The sequence below is a fragment of the Pseudophryne corroboree genome, chromosome 1 (assembly GCF_028390025.1).
Source record: "Pseudophryne corroboree isolate aPseCor3 chromosome 1, aPseCor3.hap2, whole genome shotgun sequence".
NCBI lineage: Eukaryota > Metazoa > Chordata > Amphibia > Anura > Myobatrachidae > Pseudophryne > Pseudophryne corroboree.
The window spans coordinates 1,006,600,424-1,006,626,805 of record NC_086444.1 but is presented as its reverse complement, the minus strand read 5'-3'; the positions used below and the strand labels follow the sequence as shown (position 1 = coordinate 1,006,626,805).

Genomic DNA, 26,382 nt, shown 5'->3' with positions numbered 1-26,382 from the left:
TGTAAAAACATACTCAAGTGGCAGTCAGGCAACAAAAAATGTTGAAATGTCAATTTAATACTTTACCTCAGGAAAGTACAGTATAAGTGGCAGGTTTTGACTGATAATTTGATAGAGAATTATACAGGATAAAATCACTATACATGAAGGATGAATGCTTTATTCCTAACTAACTTTGATAAATAAGGGAGTATTGGGCATTAACATGGCAGAATTACAATTTTTTTGGTGCAGCCATGTTTTGAACTCATACTGATTTTGCAATTAGTCCATAAGGCATACATGCATTCAGAACATCTGAGCCCACTGACCTAAAAATCAAATATTTGATTTTATTGCCAAAATGTATCTCAATCAGTTAGTTTTCAGAAATTATTAATATTGGTTTAGTGACAATTTGTATTTTAGTTCTCTTTGGCTTCCATAAAACAATGTTACAACTGGATTTCAATATATACTACTCTGACTAGCATGAACAATAGTGGAGCTTTAGGATGATCAAAGTTTCTTTTTAAACATGCTCACAGATTATAATTACAGTATGTAAACTCTCTATTTATGCCCTGAATAATAACTCCAAACCTTTACCATAAAGAAACAGACTCATCTTCACCTCCTGCAGGACAAGAAATACAGTACAGTAACCTTTACATCAAGGCTGCAATGTGTATGGTCTTATAGTTAGAAAGACCAGGGGGTATAAATCAGTTGTTGAGCATTTGAGTGCATGTCGAGAGGTCCCTGGTTCAAATCCAGGTGCCCCTATAATTTGCTTTTAATGTATAGCGTCCCTTTGCAGTCTATACCTTGTTTGGGACTCAAGTAATGTAAAAACATACTCAAGTGGCAGTCAGGCAACAAAAAATGTTGACATTTCAACTTAATACTTTACCTCAGGAAAGTACAGTATTAGTGGCAGGTTTTTACAGCTACTTTTGATAGAGAATTATACAGCATAAAATAACTGTACATGAAGGATGAATGCTTTATTCCTAACTAACTTTGATAAATAAGGGAGTATTGGGCATTAACATGGCAGAATTCAAAATTATTTGGTACAGCCATGTTTTCAACTCCGACTGATTTTGTAATTAGTCCATAAGGCATACATGCATTCAGAACATCTGAGCCCACTGACCCAAAATTCAAATATTTTATTTTATTAGCAAAAATGTACCATGATAAAATAGTTTTCAGAAATTATTAATATTGGTTTGGTAACAATTTGTATTTTAGATCAGTTTTGCTTCCAATAAACAATGTCACAACTGGATTTCAATAAATCCTTTTCTGACTAGAACTAAGTATAGTGGAACTTTAGGATGATCAAACTTTCTTTTTGAGCATGCTCACAGATTATACCTGCAGTATGTGAACTCTCTATTTATGCCCTGACTAATAACTCCAAAGCATTACCATAAAGAAACAGACTCATCTTCACCTCCTGCAGGACAAGAAATACAGTACAGTAACCTTTACATCAAGGCTGCAATGTGTATGTGCTTATAGTGAGAAAGAGCAGGGGGTATAGCTCAGTGGTAGAGCATTCGACTGCAGATCGAGAGGTCCCTGGTTCAAAACCGGGTGCCCCCTATTACTTGCTTTTAATGTATAGCATCACTTTTCAGTCTATACCTCGTTTGGGACTCAAGTAATGTAAAAACATACTCAAGTGGCAGTCAGGCAATAAAAAATGTTGAAATGTCAACTTAATACTTTACCTCAGGAAAGTACAGTATCAGTGGCAGGTTTTGACTGCTAATTTGATAGAGAATTATACAGGATAAAATCACTATACATGAAGGATGAATGCTTTATTCCTAACTAACTTTGATAAATAAGGGAGTATTGGGCATTAACATGGCAGAATTACAATTTTTTTGGTGCAGCCATGTTTTGAACTCATACTGATTTTGCAATTAGTCCATAAGGCATACATGAATTCAGAACATCTGAGCCCACTGACCTAAAAATCAAATATTTGATTGTATTGCCAAAATGTATCTCAATCAGTTAGTTTTTAGAAATTATTAATATTGGTTTAGTGACAATTTGTATTTTAGTTCTCTTTGGCTTCCATAAAACAATGTCACAACTGGATTTCAATATATACTACTCTGACCAGCACGAACAATAGAGGAGCTTTAGGATGATCAAAGTTTCTTTTTAAACATGCTCACAGATTATACCTACAGTATGTAAACTCTCTATTTATGCCCTGACTAATAACTCCAAACCTTTACCATAAAGAAACAGACTCATCTTCACCTCCTGCAGGACAAGAAATACAGTACAGTAACCTTTACATCAAGGCTGCAATGTGTATGGTCTTATAGTTAGAAAGACCAGGGGGTATAAATCAGTTGTTGAGCATTCGAGCGCATGTCGAGAGGTCCCTGGTTTAAATCCAGGTGCCCCCTATAATTTGCTTTTAATGTATAGCGTCCCTTTGCAGTCTATACCTCGTTTGGGACTCAAGTAATGTAAAAACATACTCAAGTGGCAGTCAGGCAACAAAAAATGTTGACATTTCAACTTAATACTTTACCTCAGGAAAGTACAGTATCAGTGGCAGGTTTTTACAGCTACTTTTGATAGAGAATTATATAGCATAAAATAACAGTACATGAAGGATGAATGCTTTATTCCTAACTAATTTTGATAAATAGGGGAGTATTGGGCATTAACATGGCAGAATTCAAAATTATTTGGTACAGCCATGTTTTCAACTCCGACTGATTTTGCAATTAGTCCATAAGGCATACATGCATTCAGAACATCTGAGCCCACTGACCCAAAATTCAAATATTTTATTTTCTTAGCAAAAATGTACCATGATAAAATAGTTTTCAGAAATTATTAATATTGGTTTGGTAACAATTTGTATTTTAGATCAGTTTTGCTTGAATAAAACAATGTCAAAACTGGATTTCAATAAATCCTACTCTGACTAGCACTAACTATAGTGGAACTTTAGGATGATCAAAGTTTCTTTTTGAGTATGCTCACAGATTATACCTGCAGTATGTGAACTCTCTATTTATGCCCTGACTAATAACTCCAAAGCATTACCATAAAGAAACAGACTCATCTTCACCTCCTGCAGGACAAGAAATACAGTACAGTAACCTTTACATCAAGGCTGCAATGTGTATGTGCTTATAGTGAGAAAGAGCAGGGGGTATATCTCAGTGGTAGAGCATTTGACTGCAGATCGAGAGGTCCCTGGTTCAAATCCGGGTGCCCCCTATTACTTGCTTTTAATGTATAGCATCACTTTGCAGTCTATACCTCGTTTGGGACTCAAGTAATGTAAAAACATACTCAAGTGGCAGTCAGGCAACAAAAAATGTTGAAATGTCAATTTAATACTTTACCTCAGGAAAGTACAGTATCAGTGGCAGGTTTTGACTGCTAATTTGATAGAGAATTATACAGGATAAAATCACTATACATGAAGGATGAATGCTTTATTCCTAACTAACTTTGATAAATAAGGGAGTATTGGGCATTAACATGGCAGAATTACAATTTTTTTGGTGCAGCCATGTTTTGAACTCATACTGATTTTGCAATTAGTCCATAAGGCATACATGCATTCAGAACATCTGAGCCCACTGACGTAAAAATCAAATATTTTATTTTACTGCCAAAATGTATCTCAATCAGTTAGTTTTCAGAAATTATTAATATTGGTTTAGTGACAATTTGTATTTTAGTTCTCTTTGGCTTCCATAAAACAATGTCACAACTGGATTTCAATATATACTACACTGACTAGCATGAACAATAGTGGAGCTTTTGGATGATCAAAGTTTCTTTTTAAACATGCTCACAGATTATACCTACAGTATGTAAACTCTCTATTTATGCCCTGACTAATAACTCCAAACCTTTACCATAAAGAAACAGACTCATCTTCACCTCCTGCAGGACAAGAAATACAGTACAGTAACCTTTACATCAAGGCAGCAATGTGTATGGTCTTATAGTTAGAAAGACCAGGGGGTATAAATCAGTTGTTGAGCATTCAAGTGCATGTCGAGAGGTCCCTGGTTCAAATCCAGGTGCCCCCTATAATTTGCTTTTAATGTATAGCATCCCTTTGCAGTCTATACCTTGTTTGGTACTCAAGTAATGTAAAAACATACTCAAGTGGCAGTCAGGCAACAAAAAATGATGACATTTCAACTTAATACTTTACCTCAGGAAAGTACAGTATCAGTGGCAGGTTTTTACAGCTACTTTTGATAGAGAATTATACAGCATAAAATAACTGTACATGAAGGATGAATGCTTTATTCCTAACTAACTTTGATAAATAAGGGATTATTTCGCATTAACATGGCAGAATTCAAAATTATTTGGTACAGCCATGTTTTCAACTCCGACTGATTTTGTAATTAGTCCATAAGGCATACATGCATTCAGAACATCTGAGCCCACTGACCCAAAATTAAAATATTTTATTTTCTTAGCAAAAATGTACCATGATAAAATAGTTTTCAGAAATTATTAATATTGGTTTGGTAACAATTTGTATTTTAGATCAGTTTTGCTTCCATAAAACAATGTCACAACTGGATTTCAATAAATCCTACTCTGACTAGCACTAACTATAGTGGAACTTTAGGATGATCAAAGTTTATTTTTGAGCATGCTCACAGATTATACATGCAGTATGTGAACTCTCTATTTATGCCCTGACTAATAACTCCAAAGCATTACCATAAAGAAACAGACTCATCTTCACCTCCTGCAGGACAAGAAATACAGTACAGTAACCTTTACATCAAGGCTGCAATGTGTATGTGCTTATAGTGTGAAAGAGTAGGGGGTATAGCTCAGTGGTAGAGCATTTGACTGCAGATTGAGAGGTCCCTGATTCAAATCCGGGTGCCCCCTATTACTTGCTTTTAATGTATAGCATCACTTTGCAGTCTATACCTCGTTTGGGACTCAAGTAATGTAAAAACATACTCAAGTGGCAGTCAGGCAACAAAAAATGTTGAAATGTCAACTTAATACTTTACCTCAGGAAAGTACAGTATCAGTGGCAGGTTTTGACTGCTAATTTGATAGAGAATTATACAGGATAAAATCACTATACATGAAGGATGAATGCTTTATTCCTAACTAACTTTGATAAATAAGGGAGTATTGGGCATTAACATGGCAGAATTACAATTTTTTTGGTGCAGCCATGTTTTGAACTCATACTGATTTTGCAATTAGTCCATAAGGCATACATGCATTCAGAACATCTGAGCCCACTGACCTAAAAATCAAATATTTGATTTTATTGCCAAAATGTATCTCAATCAGTTAGTTTTCAGAAATTATTAATATTGGTTTAGTGACAATTTGTATTTTAGTTCTCTTTGGCTTCCATAAAACAATGTCACAACTGGATTTCAATATATACTATACTGACTAGCATGAACAATAGTGGAGCTTTTGGATGATCAAAGTTTCTTTTTAAACATGCTCACAGATTATACCTACAGTATGTAAACTCTCTATTTATGCCCTGACTAATAACTCCAAACCTTTACCATAAAGAAACAGACTCATCTTCACCTCCTGCAGGACAAGAAATACAGTACAGTAACCTTTACATCAAGGCAGCAATGTGTATGGTCTTATAGTTAGAAAGACCAGGGGGTATAAATCAGTTGTTGAGCATTCAAGTGCATGTCGAGAGGTCCCTGGTTCAAATCCAGGTGCCCCCTATAATTTGCTTTTAATGTATAGCATCCCTTTGCAGTCTATACCTTGTTTGGTACTCAAGTAATGTAAAAACATATTCAAGTGGCAGTCAGGCAACAAAAAATGATGACATTTCAACTTAATACTTTACCTCAGGAAAGTACAGTATCAGTGGCAGGTTTTTACAGCTACTTTTGATAGAGAATTATACAGCATAAAATAACTGTACATGAAGGATGAATGCTTTATTCCTAACTAACTTTGATAAATAAGGGATTATTTCGCATTAACATGGCAGAATTCAAAATTATTTGGTACAGCCATGTTTTCAACTCCGACTGATTTTGTAATTAGTCCATAAGGCATACATGCATTCAGAACATCTGAGCCCACTGACCCAAAATTCAAATATTTTATTTTCTTAGCAAAAATGTACCATGATAAAATAGTTTTCAGAAATTATTAATATTGGTTTGGTAACAATTTGTATTTTAGATCAGTTTTGCTTCCATAAAACAATGTCACAACTGGATTTCAATAAATCCTACTCTGACTAGCACTAACTATAGTGGAACTTTAGGATGATCAAAGTTTATTTTTGAGCATGCTCACAGATTATACCTGCAGTATGTGAACTCTCTATTTATGCCCTGACTAATAACTCCAAAGCATTACCATAAAGAAACAGACTCATCTTCACCTCCTGCAGGACAAGAAATACAGTACAGTAACCTTTACATCAAGGCTGCAATGTGTATGTGCTTATAGTGTGAAAGAGTAGGGGGTATAGCTCAGTGGTAGAGCATTTGACTGCAGATTGAGAGGTCCCTGATTCAAATCCGGGTGCCCCCTATTACTTGCTTTTAATGTATAGCATCACTTTGCAGTCTATACCTCGTTTGGGACTCAAGTAATGTAAAAACATACTCAAGTGGCAGTCAGGCAACAAAAAATGTTGAAATGTCAACTTAATACTTTACCTCAGGAAAGTACAGTATCAGTGGCAGGTTTTGACTGCTAATTTGATAGAGAATTATACAGGATAAAATCACTATACATGAAGGATGAATGCTTTATTCCTAACTAACTTTGATAAATAAGGGAGTATTGGGCATTAACATGGCAGAATTACAATTTTTTTGGTGCAGCCATGTTTTGAACTCATACTGATTTTGCAATTAGTCCATAAGGCATACATGCATTCAGAACATCTGAGCCCACTGACGTAAAAATCAAATATTTGATTTTATTGCCAAAATGTATCTCAATCAGTTAGTTTTCAGAAATTATTAATATTGGTTTAGTGACAATTTGTATTTTAGTTCTCTTTGGCTTCCATAAAACAATGTCACAACTGGATTTCAATATATACTATACTGACTAGCATGAACAATAGTGGAGCTTTTGGATGATCAAAGTTTCTTTTTAAACATGCTCACAGATTATACCTACAGTATGTAAACTCTCTATTTATGCCCTGACTAATAACTCCAAACCTTTACCATAAAGAAACAGACTCATCTTCACCTCCTGCAGGACAAGAAATACAGTACAGTAACCTTTACATCAAGGTAGCAATGTGTATGGTCTTATAGTTAGAAAGACCAGGGGGTATAAATCAGTTGTTGAGCATTCAAGTGCATGTCGAGAGGTCCCTGGTTCAAATCCAGGTGCCCCCTATAATTTGCTTTTAATGTATAGCATCCCTTTGCAGTCTATACCTTGTTTGGTACTCAAGTAATGTAAAAACATACTCAAGTGGCAGTCAGGCAACAAAAAATGATGACATTTCAACTTAATACTTTACCTCAGGAAAGTACAGTATCAGTGGCAGGTTTTTACAGCTACTTTTGATAGAGAATTATACAGCATAAAATAACTGTACATGAAGGATGAATGCTTTATTCCTAACTAACTTTGATAAATAAGGGATTATTTCGCATTAACATGGCAGAATTCAAAATTATTTGGTACAGCCATGTTTTCAACTCCGACTGATTTTGTAATTAGTCCATAAGGCATACATGCATTCAGAACATCTGAGCCCACTGACCCAAAATTAAAATATTTTATTTTCTTAGCAAAAATGTACCATGATAAAATAGTTTTCAGAAATTATTAATATTGGTTTGGTAACAATTTGTATTTTAGATCAGTTTTGCTTCCATAAAACAATGTCACAACTGGATTTCAATAAATCCTACTCTGACTAGCACTAACTATAGTGGAACTTTAGGATGATCAAAGTTTATTTTTGAGCATGCTCACAGATTATACCTGCAGTATGTGAACTCTCTATTTATGCCCTGACTAATAACTCCAAAGCATTACCATAAAGAAACAGACTCATCTTCACCTCCTGCAGGACAAGAAATACAGTACAGTAACCTTTACATCAAGGCTGCAATGTGTATGTGCTTATAGTGTGAAAGAGTAGGGGGTATAGCTCAGTGGTAGAGCATTTGACTGCAGATTGAGAGGTCCCTGATTCAAATCCGGGTGCCCCCTATTACTTGCTTTTAATGTATAGCATCACTTTGCAGTCTATACCTCGTTTGGGACTCAAGTAATGTAAAAACATACTCAAGTGGCAGTCAGGCAACAAAAAATGTTGAAATGTCAACTTAATACTTTACCTCAGGAAAGTACAGTATCAGTGGCAGGTTTTGACTGCTAATTTGATAGAGAATTATACAGGATAAAATCACTATACATGAAGGATGAATGCTTTATTCCTAACTAACTTTGATAAATAAGGGAGTATTGGGCATTAACATGGCAGAATTACAATTTTTTTGGTGCAGCCATGTTTTGAACTCATACTGATTTTGCAATTAGTCCATAAGGCATACATGCATTCAGAACATCTGAGCCCACTGACCTAAAAATCAAATATTTGATTTTATTGCCAAAATGTATCTCAATCAGTTAGTTTTCAGAAATTATTAATATTGGTTTAGTGACAATTTGTATTTTAGTTCTCTTTGGCTTCCATAAAACAATGTCACAACTGGATTTCAATATATACTATACTGACTAGCATGAACAATAGTGGAGCTTTTGGATGATCAAAGTTTCTTTTTAAACATGCTCACAGATTATACCTACAGTATGTAAACTCTCTATTTATGCCCTGACTAATAACTCCAAACCTTTACCATAAAGAAACAGACTCATCTTCACCTCCTGCAGGACAAGAAATACAGTACAGTAACCTTTACATCAAGGCAGCAATGTGTATGGTCTTATAGTTAGAAAGACCAGGGGGTATAAATCAGTTGTTGAGCATTCAAGTGCATGTCGAGAGGTCCCTGGTTCAAATCCAGGTGCCCCCTATAATTTGCTTTTAATGTATAGCATCCCTTTGCAGTCTATACCTTGTTTGGTACTCAAGTAATGTAAAAACATACTCAAGTGGCAGTCAGGCAACAAAAAATGATGACATTTCAACTTAATACTTTACCTCAGGAAAGTACAGTATCAGTGGCAGGTTTTTACAGCTACTTTTGATAGAGAATTATACAGCATAAAATAACTGTACATGAAGGATGAATGCTTTATTCCTAACTAACTTTGATAAATAAGGGATTATTTCGCATTAACATGGCAGAATTCAAAATTATTTGGTACAGCCATGTTTTCAACTCCGACTGATTTTGTAATTAGTCCATAAGGCATACATGCATTCAGAACATCTGAGCCCACTGACCCAAAATTCAAATATTTTATTTTCTTAGCAAAAATGTACCATGATAAAATAGTTTTCAGAAATTATTAATATTGGTTTGGTAACAATTTGTATTTTAGATCAGTTTTGCTTCCATAAAACAATGTCACAACTGGATTTCAATAAATCCTACTCTGACTAGCACTAACTATAGTGGAACTTTAGGATGATCAAAGTTTATTTTTGAGCATGCTCACAGATTATACCTGCAGTATGTGAACTCTCTATTTATGCCCTGACTAATAACTCCAAAGCATTACCATAAAGAAACAGACTCATCTTCACCTCCTGCAGGACAAGAAATACAGTACAGTAACCTTTACATCAAGGCTGCAATGTGTATGTGCTTATAGTGTGAAAGAGTAGGGGGTATAGCTCAGTGGTAGAGCATTTGACTGCAGATTGAGAGGTCCCTGATTCAAATCCGGGTGCCCCCTATTACTTGCTTTTAATGTATAGCATCACTTTGCAGTCTATACCTCGTTTGGGACTCAAGTAATGTAAAAACATACTCAAGTGGCAGTCAGGCAACAAAAAATGTTGAAATGTCAACTTAATACTTTACCTCAGGAAAGTACAGTATCAGTGGCAGGTTTTGACTGCTAATTTGATAGAGAATTATACAGGATAAAATCACTATACATGAAGGATGAATGCTTTATTCCTAACTAACTTTGATAAATAAGGGAGTATTGGGCATTAACATGGCAGAATTACAATTTTTTTGGTGCAGCCATGTTTTGAACTCATACTGATTTTGCAATTAGTCCATAAGGCATACATGCATTCAGAACATCTGAGCCCACTGACCTAAAAATCAAATATTTGATTTTATTGCCAAAATGTATCTCAATCAGTTAGTTTTCAGAAATTATTAATATTGGTTTAGTGACAATTTGTATTTTAGTTCTCTTTGGCTTCCATAAAACAATGTCACAACTGGATTTCAATATATACTACTCTGACTAGCATGAACAATAGTGGAGCTTTAGGATGATCAAAGTTTCTTTTTAAACATGCTCACATATTATACCTACAGTATGTAAACTCTCTATTTATGCCCTGACTAATAACTCCAAACCTTTACCATAAAGAAACAGACTCATCTTCACCTCCTGCAGGACAAGAAATACAGTACAGTAACCTTTACATCAAGGCTGCAATGTGTATGGTCTTATAGTTAGAAAGACCAGGGGGTATAAATCAGTTGTTGAGCATTCAAGTGCATGTCGAGAGGTTCCTGGTTCAAATCCAGGTGCCCCCTATAATTTGCTTTTAATGTATAGCATCCCTTTGCAGTCTATACCTTGTTTGGGACTCAAGTAATGTAAAAACGTACTCAAGTGGCAGTCAGGCAACAAAAAATGTTGACATTTCAACTTAATACTTTACCTCAGGAAAGTACAGTATCAGTGGCAGGTTTTGACTGCTAATTTGATAGAGAATTCTACAGGATAAAATCACTATACATGAAGGATGAATGCTTTATTCCTAACTAACTTTGATAAATAAGGGAGTATTGGGCATTAACATGGCAGAAATACAATTTTTTTTGTGCAGCCATGTTTTGAACTCATACTGATTTTGCAATTAGTCCATAAGGCATACATGCATTCAGAACATCTGAGCCCACTGACCCAAAATTCAAATATTTTATTTTCTTAGCAAAAATGTACCATGATAAAATAGTTTTCAGAAATTATTAATATTGGTTTGGTAACAATTTGTATTTTAGATCAGTTTTGCTTCCATAAAACAATGTCACAACTGGATTTCAATAAATCCTACTCTGACTAGCACTAACTATAGTGGAACTTTAGGATGATCAAAGTTTATTTTTGAGCATGCTCACAGATTATACCTGCAGTATGTGAACTCTCTATTTATGCCCTGACTAATAACTCCAAAGCATTACCATAAAGAAACAGACTCATCTTCACCTCCTGCAGGACAAGAAATACAGTACAGTAACCTTTACATCAAGGCTGCAATGTGTATGTGCTTATAGTGTGAAAGAGTAGGGGGTATAGCTCAGTGGTAGAGCATTTGACTGCAGATTGAGAGGTCCCTGATTCAAATCCGGGTGCCCCCTATTACTTGCTTTTAATGTATAGCATCACTTTGCAGTCTATACCTCGTTTGGGACTCAAGTAATGTAAAAACATACTCAAGTGGCAGTCAGGCAACAAAAAATGTTGAAATGTCAACTTAATACTTTACCTCAGGAAAGTACAGTATCAGTGGCAGGTTTTGACTGCTAATTTGATAGAGAATTATACAGGATAAAATCACTATACATGAAGGATGAATGCTTTATTCCTAACTAACTTTGATAAATAAGGGAGTATTGGGCATTAACATGGCAGAATTACAATTTTTTTGGTGCAGCCATGTTTTGAACTCATACTGATTTTGCAATTAGTCCATAAGGCATACATGCATTCAGAACATCTGAGCCCACTGACCTAAAAATCAAATATTTGATTTTATTGCCAAAATGTATCTCAATCAGTTAGTTTTCAGAAATTATTAATATTGGTTTAGTGACAATTTGTATTTTAGTTCTCTTTGGCTTCCATAAAACAATGTCACAACTGGATTTCAATATATACTATACTGACTAGCATGAACAATAGTGGAGCTTTTGGATGATCAAAGTTTCTTTTTAAACATGCTCACAGATTATACCTACAGTATGTAAACTCTCTATTTATGCCCTGACTAATAACTCCAAACCTTTACCATAAAGAAACAGACTCATCTTCACCTCCTGCAGGACAAGAAATACAGTACAGTAACCTTTACATCAAGGCAGCAATGTGTATGGTCTTATAGTTAGAAAGACCAGGGGGTATAAATCAGTTGTTGAGCATTCAAGTGCATGTCGAGAGGTCCCTGGTTCAAATCCAGGTGCCCCCTATAATTTGCTTTTAATGTATAGCATCCCTTTGCAGTCTATACCTTGTTTGGTACTCAAGTAATGTAAAAACATACTCAAGTGGCAGTCAGGCAACAAAAAATGATGACATTTCAACTTAATACTTTACCTCAGGAAAGTACAGTATCAGTGGCAGGTTTTTACAGCTACTTTTGATAGAGAATTATACAGCATAAAATAACTGTACATGAAGGATGAATGCTTTATTCCTAACTAACTTTGATAAATAAGGGATTATTTCGCATTAACATGGCAGAATTCAAAATTATTTGGTACAGCCATGTTTTCAACTCCGACTGATTTTGTAATTAGTCCATAAGGCATACATGCATTCAGAACATCTGAGCCCACTGACCCAAAATTCAAATATTTTATTTTCTTAGCAAAAATGTACCATGATAAAATAGTTTTCAGAAATTATTAATATTGGTTTGGTAACAATTTGTATTTTAGATCAGTTTTGCTTCCATAAAACAATGTCACAACTGGATTTCAATAAATCCTACTCTGACTAGCACTAACTATAGTGGAACTTTAGGATGATCAAAGTTTATTTTTGAGCATGCTCACAGATTATACCTGCAGTATGTGAACTCTCTATTTATGCCCTGACTAATAACTCCAAAGCATTACCATAAAGAAACAGACTCATCTTCACCTCCTGCAGGACAAGAAATACAGTACAGTAACCTTTACATCAAGGCTGCAATGTGTATGTGCTTATAGTGTGAAAGAGTAGGGGGTATAGCTCAGTGGTAGAGCATTTGACTGCAGATTGAGAGGTCCCTGATTCAAATCCGGGTGCCCCCTATTACTTGCTTTTAATGTATAGCATCACTTTGCAGTCTATACCTCGTTTGGGACTCAAGTAATGTAAAAACATACTCAAGTGGCAGTCAGGCAACAAAAAATGTTGAAATGTCAACTTAATACTTTACCTCAGGAAAGTACAGTATCAGTGGCAGGTTTTGACTGCTAATTTGATAGAGAATTATACAGGATAAAATCACTATACATGAAGGATGAATGCTTTATTCCTAACTAACTTTGATAAATAAGGGAGTATTGGGCATTAACATGGCAGAATTACAATTTTTTTGGTGCAGCCATGTTTTGAACTCATACTGATTTTGCAATTAGTCCATAAGGCATACATGCATTCAGAACATCTGAGCCCACTGACCTAAAAATCAAATATTTGATTTTATTGCCAAAATGTATCTCAATCAGTTAGTTTTCAGAAATTATTAATATTGGTTTAGTGACAATTTGTATTTTAGTTCTCTTTGGCTTCCATAAAACAATGTCACAACTGGATTTCAATATATACTACTCTGACTAGCATGAACAATAGTGGAGCTTTAGGATGATCAAAGTTTCTTTTTAAACATGCTCACATATTATACCTACAGTATGTAAACTCTCTATTTATGCCCTGACTAATAACTCCAAACCTTTACCATAAAGAAACAGACTCATCTTCACCTCCTGCAGGACAAGAAATACAGTACAGTAACCTTTACATCAAGGCTGCAATGTGTATGGTCTTATAGTTAGAAAGACCAGGGGGTATAAATCAGTTGTTGAGCATTCAAGTGCATGTCGAGAGGTTCCTGGTTCAAATCCAGGTGCCCCCTATAATTTGCTTTTAATGTATAGCATCCCTTTGCAGTCTATACCTTGTTTGGGACTCAAGTAATGTAAAAACGTACTCAAGTGGCAGTCAGGCAACAAAAAATGTTGACATTTCAACTTAATACTTTACCTCAGGAAAGTACAGTATCAGTGGCAGGTTTTGACTGCTAATTTGATAGAGAATTCTACAGGATAAAATCACTATACATGAAGGATGAATGCTTTATTCCTAACTAACTTTGATAAATAAGGGAGTATTGGGCATTAACATGGCAGAAATACAATTTTTTTTGTGCAGCCATGTTTTGAACTCATACTGATTTTGCAATTAGTCCATAAGGCATACATGCATTCAGAACATCTGAGCCCACTGACCCAAAATTCAAATATTTTATTTTCTTAGCAAAAATGTACCATGATAAAATAGTTTTCATAAATTATTAATATTGGTTTGGTAACAATTTGTATTTTAGATCATTTTGCTTCAATAAAACAATGTCACAACTGGATTTCAATAAATCCTACTCTGACTAGCACTAACTATAGTGGAACTTTATGATGATCAAAGTTTCTTTTTGAGTATGCTCACAGATTATACCTGCAGTATGTGAACTCTCTATTTATGCCCTGACTAATAACTCCAAAGCATTACCATAAAGAAACAGACTCATCTTCACCTTCTGCAGGACAAGAAATACAGTACAGTAACCTTTACATCAAGGCTGCAATGTGTATGTGCTTATGATGAGAAGGAGCAGGGGGTATAGCTCAGTAGTAGAACATTCGACTGCAGATCGAGAGGTCCCTGGTTCAAATCCGGGTGCCCCCTATTACTTGCTTTTAATGTATAGCATCACTTTGCAGTCTATACCTCGTTTGGGACTCAAGTAATGTAAAAACATACTCAAGTGGCAGTCAGGCAACAAAAAATGTTGAAATGTCAACTTAATACTTTATCTCAGGAAAGTACAGTATCAGGGGCAGGTTTTAACTGCTAATTTGATAGAGAATTATACAGGATAAAATCACTATACATGAAGGATGAATGCTTTATTCCTAACTAACTTTGATAAATAAGGGAGTATTGGGCATTAACATGGCAGAAATACAATTTTTTTTGTGCAGCCATGTTTTGAACTCATACTGATTTTGCAATTAGTCCATAAGGCATACATGCATTCAGAACATCTGAGCCCACTGACCCAAAATTCAAATATTTTATTTTCTTAGCAAAAATGTACCATGATAAAATAGTTTTCAGAAATTATTAATATTGGTTTGGTAACAATTTGTATTTTAGATCATTTTGCTTCAATAAAACAATGTCACAACTGGATTTCAATAAATCCTACTCTGACTAGCACTAACTATAGTGGAACTTTAGGATGATCAAAGTTTCTTTTTGAGTATGCTCACAGATTATACCTGCAGTATGTGAACTCTCTATTTATGCCCTGACTAATAACTCCAAAGCATTACCATAAAGAAACAGACTCATCTTTACCTCCTGCAGGACAAGAAATACAGTACAGTAACCTTTACATCAAGGCTGCAATGTGTATGTGCTTATGATGAGAAGGAGCAGGGGGTATAGCTCAGTGGTAGAGCATTCGACTGCAGATCGAGAGGTCCCTGGTTGAAATCCGGGTGCCCCCTATTACTTGCTTTTAATGTATAGCATCACTTTGCAGTCTATACCTCGTTTGGGACTCAAGTAATGTAAAAACATACTCAAGTGGCAGTCAGGCAACAAAAAATGTTGAAATGTCAACTTAATACTTTATCTCAGGAAAGTACAGTATCAGGGGCAGGTTTTGACTGCTAATTTGATAGAGAATTATACAGGATAAAATCACTATACATGAAGGATGAATGCTTTATTCCTAACTAACTTTGATAAATAAGGGAGTATTGGGCATTAACATGGCAGAATTACAATTTTTTTGGTGCAGATATGTTTTGAACTCATACTGATTTTGCAATTAGTCCATAAGGCATACATGCATTCAGAACATCTGAGCCCACTGACCTAAAAATCAAATATTTGATTTTATTGCCAAAATGTATCTCAATCAGTTAGTTTTCAGAAATTATTAATATTGGTTTAGTGACAATTTGTATTTTAGTTCTCTTTGGCTTCCATAAAACAATGTCACAACTGGATTTCAATATATACTACTCTGACTAGCACGAACAATAGTGGAGCTTTAGGATGATCAAAGTTTATTTTTAAACATGCTCATAGATTATACCTACAGTATGTAAACTCTCTATTTATGCCCTGACTAATAACTCCAAACCTTTACCATAAAGAAACAGACTCATCTTCACCTCCTGCAGGACAAGAAATACAGTACAGTAACCTTCACATCAAGGCTGCAATGTGTATGGTCTTATAGTTAGAAAGACCAGGGGGTATAAATCAGTTGTTGAGCATTTGAGTGCATGTCGAGAGGTCCCTGGTTCAAATCCAGGTGCCCCCTATAATTTGCTTTTAATGTATAGCGTCCCTTTGCAGTCTATACCACGTTTGGGACTCAAGTAATGTAAAAACATACTCAAGTGGCAGTCAGGCAACAAAAAATGTTGACATTTCAACTTAATACTTTACCTCTGGAAAGTACAGTATCAGTGGCAGGTTTTTACAGCTACTTTTGATAGAGAAATATACAGCATAAAATAACTGTACATGAAGGATGAATGCTTTATTCCTAACTAACTTTGATAAATAAGGGAGTATTGGGCATTTACATGGCAGAATTCAAAATTATTTGGTACAGCCATGTTTTCAACTCCGACTGATTTTGCAATTAGTCCATAAGACATACATGCATTCAGAACATCTGAGCCCACTGACCCAAAATTCAAATATTTTATTTTCTTAGCAAAAATGTACCATGATAAAATAGTTTCCAGAAATTATTAATATTGGTTTGGTAACAATTTGTATTTTAGATCAGTTTTGCTTCAATAAAACAATGTCACAACTGGATTTCAATAAATCCTACTTTGTCTAGCACTAACTATAGTGGAACTTTAGGATGATCAAAGTTTCTTTTTGAGTATGCTCACAGATTATACCTGCAGTATGTGAACTCTCTATTTATGCCCTGACTAATAACTCCAAAGCATTACCATAAAGAAACAGACTCATCTTCACCTCCTGCCGGACAAGAAATACAGTACAGTAACCTTTACATCAAGGCTGCAATGTGTATTTGCTTATAGTGAGAAAGAGCAGGGGGTATAGCTCAGTGGTAGAGCATTCGACTGCAGATCGAGAGGTCCCTGGTTGAAATCCGGGTGCCCCCTATTACTTGCTTTTAATGTATAGCATCACTTTGCAGTTTATACCTTGTTTGGGACTCAAGTAATAAATACATACTCAAGTGGCAGTCAGGCAAAAAAAATGTTGAAATGTCAACTTAATACTTTACCTCAGGAAAGTACAGTATCAGTGGCAGGTTTTGACTGCTAATTTGATAGAGAATTATACAGGATAAAATCACTATACATGAAGGATGAATGCTTTATTCCTAACTAACTTTGATAAATAAGGGAGTATTGGGCATTAACATGGCAGAATTACAATTTTTTGGTGCAGACATGTTTTGAACTCATACTGATTTTGCAATTAGTCCATAAGGCATACATGCATTCAGAACATCTGAGCCCACTGACCTAAAAATCAAATATTTTATTTTATTGCCAAAATGTATCTCAATCAGTTAGTTTTCAGAAATTATTAATATTGGTTTGGTGACAATTTGTATTTTAGTTCTCTTTGGCTTCCATAAAACAATGTCACAACTGGATTTCAATATATCCTACTCTGACTAGCACGAACAATAGTGGAGCTTTAGGATGATCAAAGTTTCTTTTTAAACATGCTCACAGATTATACCTACAGTATGTAAACTCTCTATTTATGCCCTGACTAATAACTCCAAACTTTTACCATAAAGAAACAGACTCATCTTCACCTCCTGCAGGACAAAAAATACAGTACAGTAACCTTTACATCAAGGCTGCAATGTGTATGGTCTTATAGTTAGAAAGACCAGGGGGTATAAATCAGTTGTTGAGCATTCGAGTGCATGTCAAGAGGTCCCTGGTTCAAACCCAGGTGCCCCCTATAATTTGCTTTTAATGTATAGCGTCCCTTTGCAGTCTATACCTCGTTTGAGACTCAAGTAATGTAAAAACATACTCAAGTGGCAGTCAGGCAACAAAAAATGTTGACATTTCAACTTAATACTTTACCTCAGGAAAGTACAGTATCAGTGGCAGGTTTTTACAGCTACTTTTGATAGAGAATTATATAGCATAAAATAACTGTACATGAAGGATGAATGCTTTATTCCTAACTAACTTTGATAAATAAGGGAGTATTGGGCATTAACATGGCAGAATTCAAAATGATTTGGTACAGCCATGTTTTCAACTCCGACTGATTTTGCAATTAGTCCATAAGGCATACATGCATTCAGAACATCTGAGCCCACTGACCCAAAATTCAAATATTTTATTTTATTAGCAAAAATGTACCATGATAAAATAGTTTCCAGAAATTATTAATATTGGTTTGGTAACAATTTGTATTTTAGATCAGTTTTGCTTCAATAAAACAATGTCACAACTGGATTTCAATAAATCCTACTCTGTCTAGCACTAACTATAGTGGAACTTTAGGATGATCAAAGTTTCTTTTTGAGTATGCTCACAGATTATACCTGCAGTATGTGAACTCTCTGTTTATGCCCTGACTAATAACTCCAAAGCATTACCATAAAGAAACAGACTCATCTTCACCTCCTGCCGGACAAGAAATACAGTACAGTAACCTTTACATCAAGGCTGCAATGTGTATTTGCTTATAGTGAGAAAGAGCAGCGGGTATAGCTCAGTGGTAGAGCATTCGACTGCAGATCGAGAGGTCCCTGGTTGAAATCCGGGTGCCCCCTATTACTTGCTTTTAATGTATAGCATCACTTTGCAGTCTATACCTTGTTTGGGACTCAAGTAATGTAAAAACATACTCAAGTGGCAGTCAGGCAAAAAAAAATGTTGAAATGTCAACTTAATACTTTACCTCAGGAAAGTACAGTATCAGTGGCAGGTTTTGACTGCTAATTTGATAGAGAATTAAACAGGATAAAATCACTATACATGAAGGATGAATGCTTTATTCCTAACTAACTTTGATAAATAAGGGAGTATTGGGCATTAACATGGCAGAATTACAATTTTTTTGGTGCAGACATGTTTTGAACTCATACTGATTTTGCAATTAGTCCATAAGGCATACATGCATTCAGAACATCTGAGCCCACTGACCTAAAAATCAAATATTTTATTTTATTGCCAAAATGTATCTCAGTTAGTTTTCAGAAATTATTAATATTGGTTTGGTGACAATTTGTATTTTAGTTCTCTTTGGCTTCCATAAAACAATGTCACAACTGGATTTCAATATATACTACTCTGACTAGCACGAACAATAGTGGAGCTTTAGGATGATCAAAGTTTCTTTTTAAACATGCTCACAGATTATACCTACAGTATGTAAACTCTCTATTTATGCCCTGACTAATAACTCCAAACCTTTACCATAAAGAAACAGACTCATCTTCACCTCCTGCAGGACAAAAATCAGTTGTTGAGCATTCGAGTACATGTCAAGAGGTCCCTGGTTCAAACCCAGGTGCCCCCTATAATTTGCTTTTAATGTATAGCGTTCCTTTGCAGTCTATACCTCGTTTGGGACTCAAGTAATGTAAAAACATACTCAAGTGGCAGTCAGGCAACAAAAAATGTTGACATTTCAACTTAATACTTTACCTCAGGAAAGTACAGTATCAGTGGCAGGTTTTTACAGCTACTTTTGATAGAGAATTATATAGCATAACATAACTGTACATGAAGGATGAATGCTTTATTCCTAACTAACTTTGATAAATAAGGGAGTATTGGGCATTAACATGGCAGGATTCAAAATTATTTGGTACAGCCATGTTTTCAACTCCGACTGATTTTGCAATTAGTCCATAAGGCATACATGCATTCAGAACATCTGAGCCCACTGACCCAAAATTCAAATATTTTATTTTCATAGCAAAAATGTACCATGATAAAATAGTTTCCAGAAATGATTAATATTGGTTTGGTAACAATTTGTATTTTAGATCAGTTTTGCTTCAATAAAACAATGTCACAACTGGATTTCAATAAATCCTACTCTATCTAGCACTAACTATAGTGGAACTTTAGGATGATCAAAGTTTCTTTTTGAGTATGCTCACAGATTATACCTGCAGTATGTGAACTCTCTATTTATGCCCTGACTAATAACTCCAAAGCATTACCATAAAGAAACAGACTCATCTTCACCTCCTGCCGGACAAGAAATACAGTACAGTAACCTTTACATCAAGGCTGCAATGTGTATTTGCTTATAGTGAGAAAGAGCAGGGGGTATAGCTCAGTGGTAGAGCATTCGACTGCAGATCGAGAGGTCCCTGGTTGAAATCCGAGTGCCCCCTATTACTTGCTTTTAATGTATAGCATCACTTTGCAGTCTATACCTCGTTTGGGACTCAAGTAATGTAAAAACATACTCAAGTGGCAGTCAGGCAACAAAAAATGTTGACATTTCAACTTAATACTTTACCTCAGGAAAGTACAGTATCAGTGGCAGGTTTTTACAGCTACTTTTAATAGAGAATTATATAGCATAAAATAACTGTACATGAAGGATGAATGCTTTATTCCTAACTAACTTTGATAAATAAGGGAGTATTGGGCATTAACATGGCAGAATTCAAAATTATTTGGTACAGCCATGTTTTCAACTCCGATTGATTTTGCAATTAGTCCATAAGGCATACATGCATTCAGAACATCTGAGCCCACTGACCCAAAATTCAAATATTTTATTTTCTTAGCAAAATGTACCATGATAAAATAGTTTTCAGAAATTATTAATATTGGTTTGGTAACAATTTGTATTTTAGATCAGTTTTGCTTCCATAAAACAATGTCACAACTGGATTTCAATAAATCCTACTCTGACTAGCACTAACTATAGTGGAACTTTAGGATGATCAAAGTTTCTTTTTGAGCATGCTCACAGATTATACCTGCAGTATGTGAACTCTCTATTTATGCCCTGACTAATAACTCCAAAGCATTACCATAAAGAAACAGACTCATCTTCACCTCCTGCAGGACAAGAGATACAGTACAGTAACCTATACATCAAGGCTGCAATGTGTATGTGCTTATAGTGAGATAGAGCAGGGGGTATAGCTCAGTGGTAGAGCATTCGACTGCAGATCGGGAGGTCCCTGGTTCAAATCCAGGTGCCCCCTATTACTTGCTTTTAATGTATAGCATCACTTTGCAGTCTATACCTCGTTTGGGACTCAAGTCATGTAAAAACATACTCAAGTGGCAGTCAGGCAACAAAAATTTTTGAAATGTCAACTTAATACTTTACCTCAGGAAAGTACAGTATCAGTGGCAGGTTTTGACTGCTAATTTTATAGAGAATTATACAGGATAAAATCACTATACATGAAGGATGAATGCTTTATTCCTAACTAACTTTGATAAATAAGGGAGTATTGGGCATTAACATGGCAGAATTACAATTTTTTTTGGTGCAGCCATGTTTTGAACTCATACTGATTTTGCAATTAGTCCATAAGGCATACATGCATTCAGAACATCTGAGCCCACTGACCTAAAAATCAAATATTTTATTTTATTGCCAAAATGTATCTCAATCAGTTAGTTTTCAGAAATTATTAATATTGGTTTAGTGACAATTTGTATTTTAGTTCTCTTTGGCTTCCATAAAACAATGTCACAACTGGATTTCAATATATACTACTCTGACTAGCACGAACAATAGTGGAGCTTTAGGATGATCAAAGTTTCTTTTTAAACATGCTCACAGATTATACCTACAGTATGTAAACTCTCTATTTATGCCCTGACTAATAACTCCAAACCTTTACCATAAAGAAACAGACTCATCTTCACCTCCTGCAGGACAAGAAATACAGTACAGTAACCTTTACATCAAGGCTGCAATGTGTATGGTCTTATAGTTAGAAAGACCAGGGGGCATAAATCAGTTGTTGAGCATTCGAGTGCATGTCGAGAGGTCCCTGGTTCAAATCCAGGTGCCCCCTATAATTTGCTTTTAATGTATAGCGTCCCTTTGCAGTCTATACCTCGTTTGGGACTCAAGTAATGTAAAAACATACTCAAGTGGCAGTCAGGCAACAAAAAATGTTGACATTTCAACTTAATACTTTACCTCAGGAAAGTACAGTATCAGTGGCAGGTTTTTACAGCTACTTTTGATAGAGAATTATATAGCATAAAATAACTGTACATGAAGGATGAATGCTTTATTCCTAACTAACTTTGATAAATAAGGGAGTATTGGGCATTAACATGGCAGAATTCAAAATTATTTGGTACAGCCATGTTTTAAACTCCGACTGATTTTGCAATTAGTCCATAAGGCATACATGCATTCAGAACATTTGAGCCCACTGACCCAAAATTAAAACAATTTATTTTCTTAGCAAAAATGTACCATGATAAAATAGTTTCCAGAAATGATTAATATTGGTTTGGTAACAATTTGTATTTTAGATCAGTTTTGCTTCAATAAAACAATGTCACAACTGGATTTCAATAAATCCTACTCTATCTAGCACTAACTATAGTGGAACTTTAGGATGATCAAAGTTTCTTTTTGAGTATGCTCACAGATTATACCTGCAGTATGTGAACTCTCTATTTATGCCCTGACTAATAACTCCAAAGCATTACCATAAAGAAACAGACTCATCTTCACCTCCTGCCGGACAAGAAATACAGTACAGTAACCTTTACATCAAGGCTGCAATGTGTATTTGCTTATAGTGAGAAAGAGCAGGGGGTATAGCTCAGTGGTAGAGCATTCGACTGCATATCGAGAGGTCCCTGGTTGAAATCCGAGTGCCCCCTATTACTTGCTTTTAATGTATAGCATCACTTTGCAGTCTATACCTCGTTTGGGACTCAAGTAATGTAAAAACTTACTCAAGTGGCAGTCAGGCAACAAAAAATGTTGACATTTCAACTTAATACTTTACCTCAGGAAAGTACAGTATCAGTGGCAGGTTTTTACAGCTACTTTTAATAGAGAATTATATAGCATAAAATAACTGTACATGAAGGATGAATGCTTTATTCCTAACTAACTTTGATAAATAAGGGAGTATTGGGCATTAACATGGCAGAATTCAAAATTATTTGGTACAGCCATGTTTTCAACTCCGACTGATTTTGCAATTAGTCCATAAGGCATACATGCATTCAGAACATCTGAGCCCACTGACCCAAAATTCAAATATTTTATTTTCTTAGCAAAAATGTACCATGATAAAATAGTTTTCAGAAATTATTAATATTGGTTTGGTAACAATTTGTATTTTAGATCAGTTTTGCTTCCATAAAACAATGTCACAACTGGATTTCAATAAATCCTACTCTGACTAGCACTAACTATAGTGGAACTTTAGGATGATCAAAGTTTCTTTTTGAGCATGCTCACAGATTATACCTGCAGTATGTGAACTCTCTATTTATGCCCTGACTAATAACTCCAAAGCATTACCATAAAGAAACAGACTCATCTTCACCTCCTGCAGGACAAGAGATACAGTACAGTAACCTATACATCAAGGCTGCAATGTGTATGTGCTTATAGTGAGATAGAGCAGGGGGTATAGCTCAGTGGTAGAGCATTCGACTGCAGATCGGGAGGTCCCTGGTTCAAATCCAGGTGCCCCCTATTACTTGCTTTTAATGTATAGCATCACTTTGCAGTCTATACCTCGTTTGGGACTCAAGTCATGTAAAAACATACTCAAGTGGCAGTCAGGCAACAAAAATTTTTGAAATGTCAACTTAATACTTTACCTCAGGAAAGTACAGTATCAGTGGCAGGTTTTGACTGCAAATTTTATAGAGAATTATACAGGATAAAATCACTATACATGAAGGATGAATGCTTTATTCCTAACTAACTTTGATAAATAAGGGAGTATTGGGCATTAACATGGCAGAATTACAATTTTTTTGGTGCAGCCATGTTTTGAACTCATACTGATTTTGCAATTAGTCCATAAGGCATACATGCATTCAGAACATCTGAGCCCACTGACCTAAAAATCAAATATTTTATTTTATTGCCAAAATGTATCTCAATCAGTTAGTTTTCAGAAATTATTAATATTGGTTTAGTGACAATTTGTATTTTAGTTCTCTTTGGCTTCCATAAAACAATGTCACAACTGGATTTCAATATATACTACTCTGACTAGCACGAACAATAGTGGAGCTTTAGGATGATCAAAGTTTCTTTTTAAACATGCTCACAGATTATACCTACAGTATGTAAACTCTCTATTTATGCCCTGACTAATAACTCCAAACCTTTACCATAAAGAAACAGACTCATCTTCACCTCCTGCAGGACAAGAAATACAGTACAGTAACCTTTACATCAAGGCTGCAATGTGTATGGTCTTATAGTTAGAAAGACCAGGGGGCATAAATCAGTTGTTGAGCATTCGAGTGCATGTCGAGAGGTCCCTGGTTCAAATCCAGGTGCCCCCTATAATTTGCTTTTAATGTATAGCGTCCCTTTGCAGTCTATACCTCGTTTGGGACTCAAGTAATGTAAAAACATACTCAAGTGGCAGTCAGGCAACAAAAAATGTTGACATTTCAACTTAATACTTTACCTCAGGAAAGTACAGTATCAGTGGCAGGTTTTTACAGCTACTTTTGATAGAGAATTATATAGCATAAAATAACTGTACATGAAGGATGAATGCTTTATTCCTAACTAACTTTGATAAATAAGGGAGTATTGGGCATTAACATGGCAGAATTCAAAATTATTTGGTACAGCCATGTTTTCAACTCCGACTGATTTTGCAATTAGTCCATAAGGCATACATGCATTCAGAACATTTGAGCCCACTGACCCAAAATTAAAAAAATTTATTTTCTTAGCAAAAATGTACCATGATAAAATAGTTTCCAGAAATGATTAATATTGGTTTGGTAACAATTTGTATTTTAGATCAGTTTTGTTTCAATAAAACAATGTCACAACTGGATTTCAATAAATCCTACTCTGTCTAGCACTAACTATAGTGGAACTTTAGGATGATCAAAGTTTCTTTTTGAGTATGCTCACAGATTATACCTGCAGTATGTGAACTCTCTATTTATGCCCTGACTAATAACTCCAAAGCATTACCATAAAGAAACAGACTCATCTTCACCTCCTGCAGGACAAGAAATACAGTACAATAACCTTTACATCAAGGCTGCAATGTGTATGTGCTTATGATGAGAAGGAGCAGGGGGTATAGCTCAGTGGTAGAGCATTCGACTGCAGATCGAGAGGTCCCTGGTTGAAATCCGGGTGCCCCCTATTACTTGCTTTTAATGTATAGCATCACTTTGCAGTCTATACCTTGTTTGGGACTCAAGTAATAAATACATACTCAAGTGGCAGTCAGGCAAAAAAAATGTTGAAATGTCAATTTAATACTTTACCTCAGGAAAGTACAGTATCAGTGGCAGGTTTTGACTGCTAATTTGATAGAGAATTATACAGGATAAAATCACTATACATGAAGGATGAATGCTTTATTCCTAACTAACTTTGATAAATAAGGGAGTATTGGGCATTAACATGGCAGAATTCAAAATGATTTGGTACAGCCATGTTTTCAACTCCGACTGATTTTGCAATTAGTCCATAAGGCATACATGCATTCAGAACATCTGAGCCCACTGACCCAAAATTCAAATATTTTATTTTATTAGCAAAAATGTACCATGATAAAATAGTTTCCAGAAATTATTAATATTGGTTTGGTAACAATTTGTATTTTAGATCAGTTTTGCTTCAATAAAACAATGTCACAACTGGATTTCAATAAATCCTACTCTGTCTAGCACTAACTATAGTGGAACTTTAGGATGATCAAAGTTTCTTTTTGAGTATGCTCACAGATTATACCTGCAGTATGTGAACTCTCTGTTTATGCCCTGACTAATAACTCCAAAGCATTACCATAAAGAAACAGACTCATCTTCACCTCCTGCCGGACAAGAAATACAGTACAGTAACCTTTACATCAAGGCTGCAATGTGTATTTGCTTATAGTGAGAAAGAGCAGGGGGTATAGCTCAGTGGTAGAGCATTCGACTGCAGATCGAGAGGTCCCTGGTTGAAATCCGGGTGCCCCCTATTACTTGCTTTTAATGTATAGCATCACTTTGCAGT

The 26,382-nt window shown here is 35.3% G+C and overlaps 18 non-coding genes across 18 annotated transcripts; all 18 read left to right on the top strand.

The window, feature by feature from the left end:
- The first annotated feature begins 1,521 nt into the window (after positions 1–1,521).
- Positions 1,522–1,593, top strand: TRNAC-GCA (transfer RNA cysteine (anticodon GCA)). Its single transcript has one exon. It is a non-coding gene; the product is annotated as a tRNA-Cys (tRNA).
- A 1,584-nt stretch (positions 1,594–3,177) lies between these two features.
- On the top strand, positions 3,178–3,249 carry TRNAC-GCA (transfer RNA cysteine (anticodon GCA)). Its single transcript has one exon. It is a non-coding gene; the product is annotated as a tRNA-Cys (tRNA).
- Positions 3,250–4,833: 1,584 nt separating this feature from the next.
- On the top strand, positions 4,834–4,905 carry TRNAC-GCA (transfer RNA cysteine (anticodon GCA)). Its single transcript has one exon. It is a non-coding gene; the product is annotated as a tRNA-Cys (tRNA).
- Positions 4,906–6,489: 1,584 nt separating this feature from the next.
- On the top strand, positions 6,490–6,561 carry TRNAC-GCA (transfer RNA cysteine (anticodon GCA)). The gene has a single exon. It is a non-coding gene; the product is annotated as a tRNA-Cys (tRNA).
- A 1,584-nt stretch (positions 6,562–8,145) lies between these two features.
- TRNAC-GCA (transfer RNA cysteine (anticodon GCA)) lies at positions 8,146–8,217 on the top strand. The gene has a single exon. It is a non-coding gene; the product is annotated as a tRNA-Cys (tRNA).
- Positions 8,218–9,801: 1,584 nt separating this feature from the next.
- Positions 9,802–9,873, top strand: TRNAC-GCA (transfer RNA cysteine (anticodon GCA)). The gene has a single exon. It is a non-coding gene; the product is annotated as a tRNA-Cys (tRNA).
- A 1,583-nt stretch (positions 9,874–11,456) lies between these two features.
- Positions 11,457–11,528, top strand: TRNAC-GCA (transfer RNA cysteine (anticodon GCA)). The gene has a single exon. It is a non-coding gene; the product is annotated as a tRNA-Cys (tRNA).
- A 1,584-nt stretch (positions 11,529–13,112) lies between these two features.
- Positions 13,113–13,184, top strand: TRNAC-GCA (transfer RNA cysteine (anticodon GCA)). The gene has a single exon. It is a non-coding gene; the product is annotated as a tRNA-Cys (tRNA).
- A 1,582-nt stretch (positions 13,185–14,766) lies between these two features.
- Positions 14,767–14,838, top strand: TRNAC-GCA (transfer RNA cysteine (anticodon GCA)). Its single transcript has one exon. It is a non-coding gene; the product is annotated as a tRNA-Cys (tRNA).
- A 755-nt stretch (positions 14,839–15,593) lies between these two features.
- On the top strand, positions 15,594–15,665 carry TRNAC-GCA (transfer RNA cysteine (anticodon GCA)). Its single transcript has one exon. It is a non-coding gene; the product is annotated as a tRNA-Cys (tRNA).
- A 1,584-nt stretch (positions 15,666–17,249) lies between these two features.
- On the top strand, positions 17,250–17,321 carry TRNAC-GCA (transfer RNA cysteine (anticodon GCA)). Its single transcript has one exon. It is a non-coding gene; the product is annotated as a tRNA-Cys (tRNA).
- Positions 17,322–18,901: 1,580 nt separating this feature from the next.
- Positions 18,902–18,973, top strand: TRNAC-GCA (transfer RNA cysteine (anticodon GCA)). Its single transcript has one exon. It is a non-coding gene; the product is annotated as a tRNA-Cys (tRNA).
- A 1,506-nt stretch (positions 18,974–20,479) lies between these two features.
- On the top strand, positions 20,480–20,551 carry TRNAC-GCA (transfer RNA cysteine (anticodon GCA)). The gene has a single exon. It is a non-coding gene; the product is annotated as a tRNA-Cys (tRNA).
- A 756-nt stretch (positions 20,552–21,307) lies between these two features.
- On the top strand, positions 21,308–21,379 carry TRNAC-GCA (transfer RNA cysteine (anticodon GCA)). The gene has a single exon. It is a non-coding gene; the product is annotated as a tRNA-Cys (tRNA).
- Positions 21,380–22,964: 1,585 nt separating this feature from the next.
- On the top strand, positions 22,965–23,036 carry TRNAC-GCA (transfer RNA cysteine (anticodon GCA)). The gene has a single exon. It is a non-coding gene; the product is annotated as a tRNA-Cys (tRNA).
- A 757-nt stretch (positions 23,037–23,793) lies between these two features.
- TRNAC-GCA (transfer RNA cysteine (anticodon GCA)) lies at positions 23,794–23,865 on the top strand. Its single transcript has one exon. It is a non-coding gene; the product is annotated as a tRNA-Cys (tRNA).
- A 1,584-nt stretch (positions 23,866–25,449) lies between these two features.
- TRNAC-GCA (transfer RNA cysteine (anticodon GCA)) lies at positions 25,450–25,521 on the top strand. Its single transcript has one exon. It is a non-coding gene; the product is annotated as a tRNA-Cys (tRNA).
- Positions 25,522–26,274: 753 nt separating this feature from the next.
- On the top strand, positions 26,275–26,346 carry TRNAC-GCA (transfer RNA cysteine (anticodon GCA)). The gene has a single exon. It is a non-coding gene; the product is annotated as a tRNA-Cys (tRNA).
- The last annotated feature ends 36 nt before the right edge of the window (positions 26,347–26,382 follow it).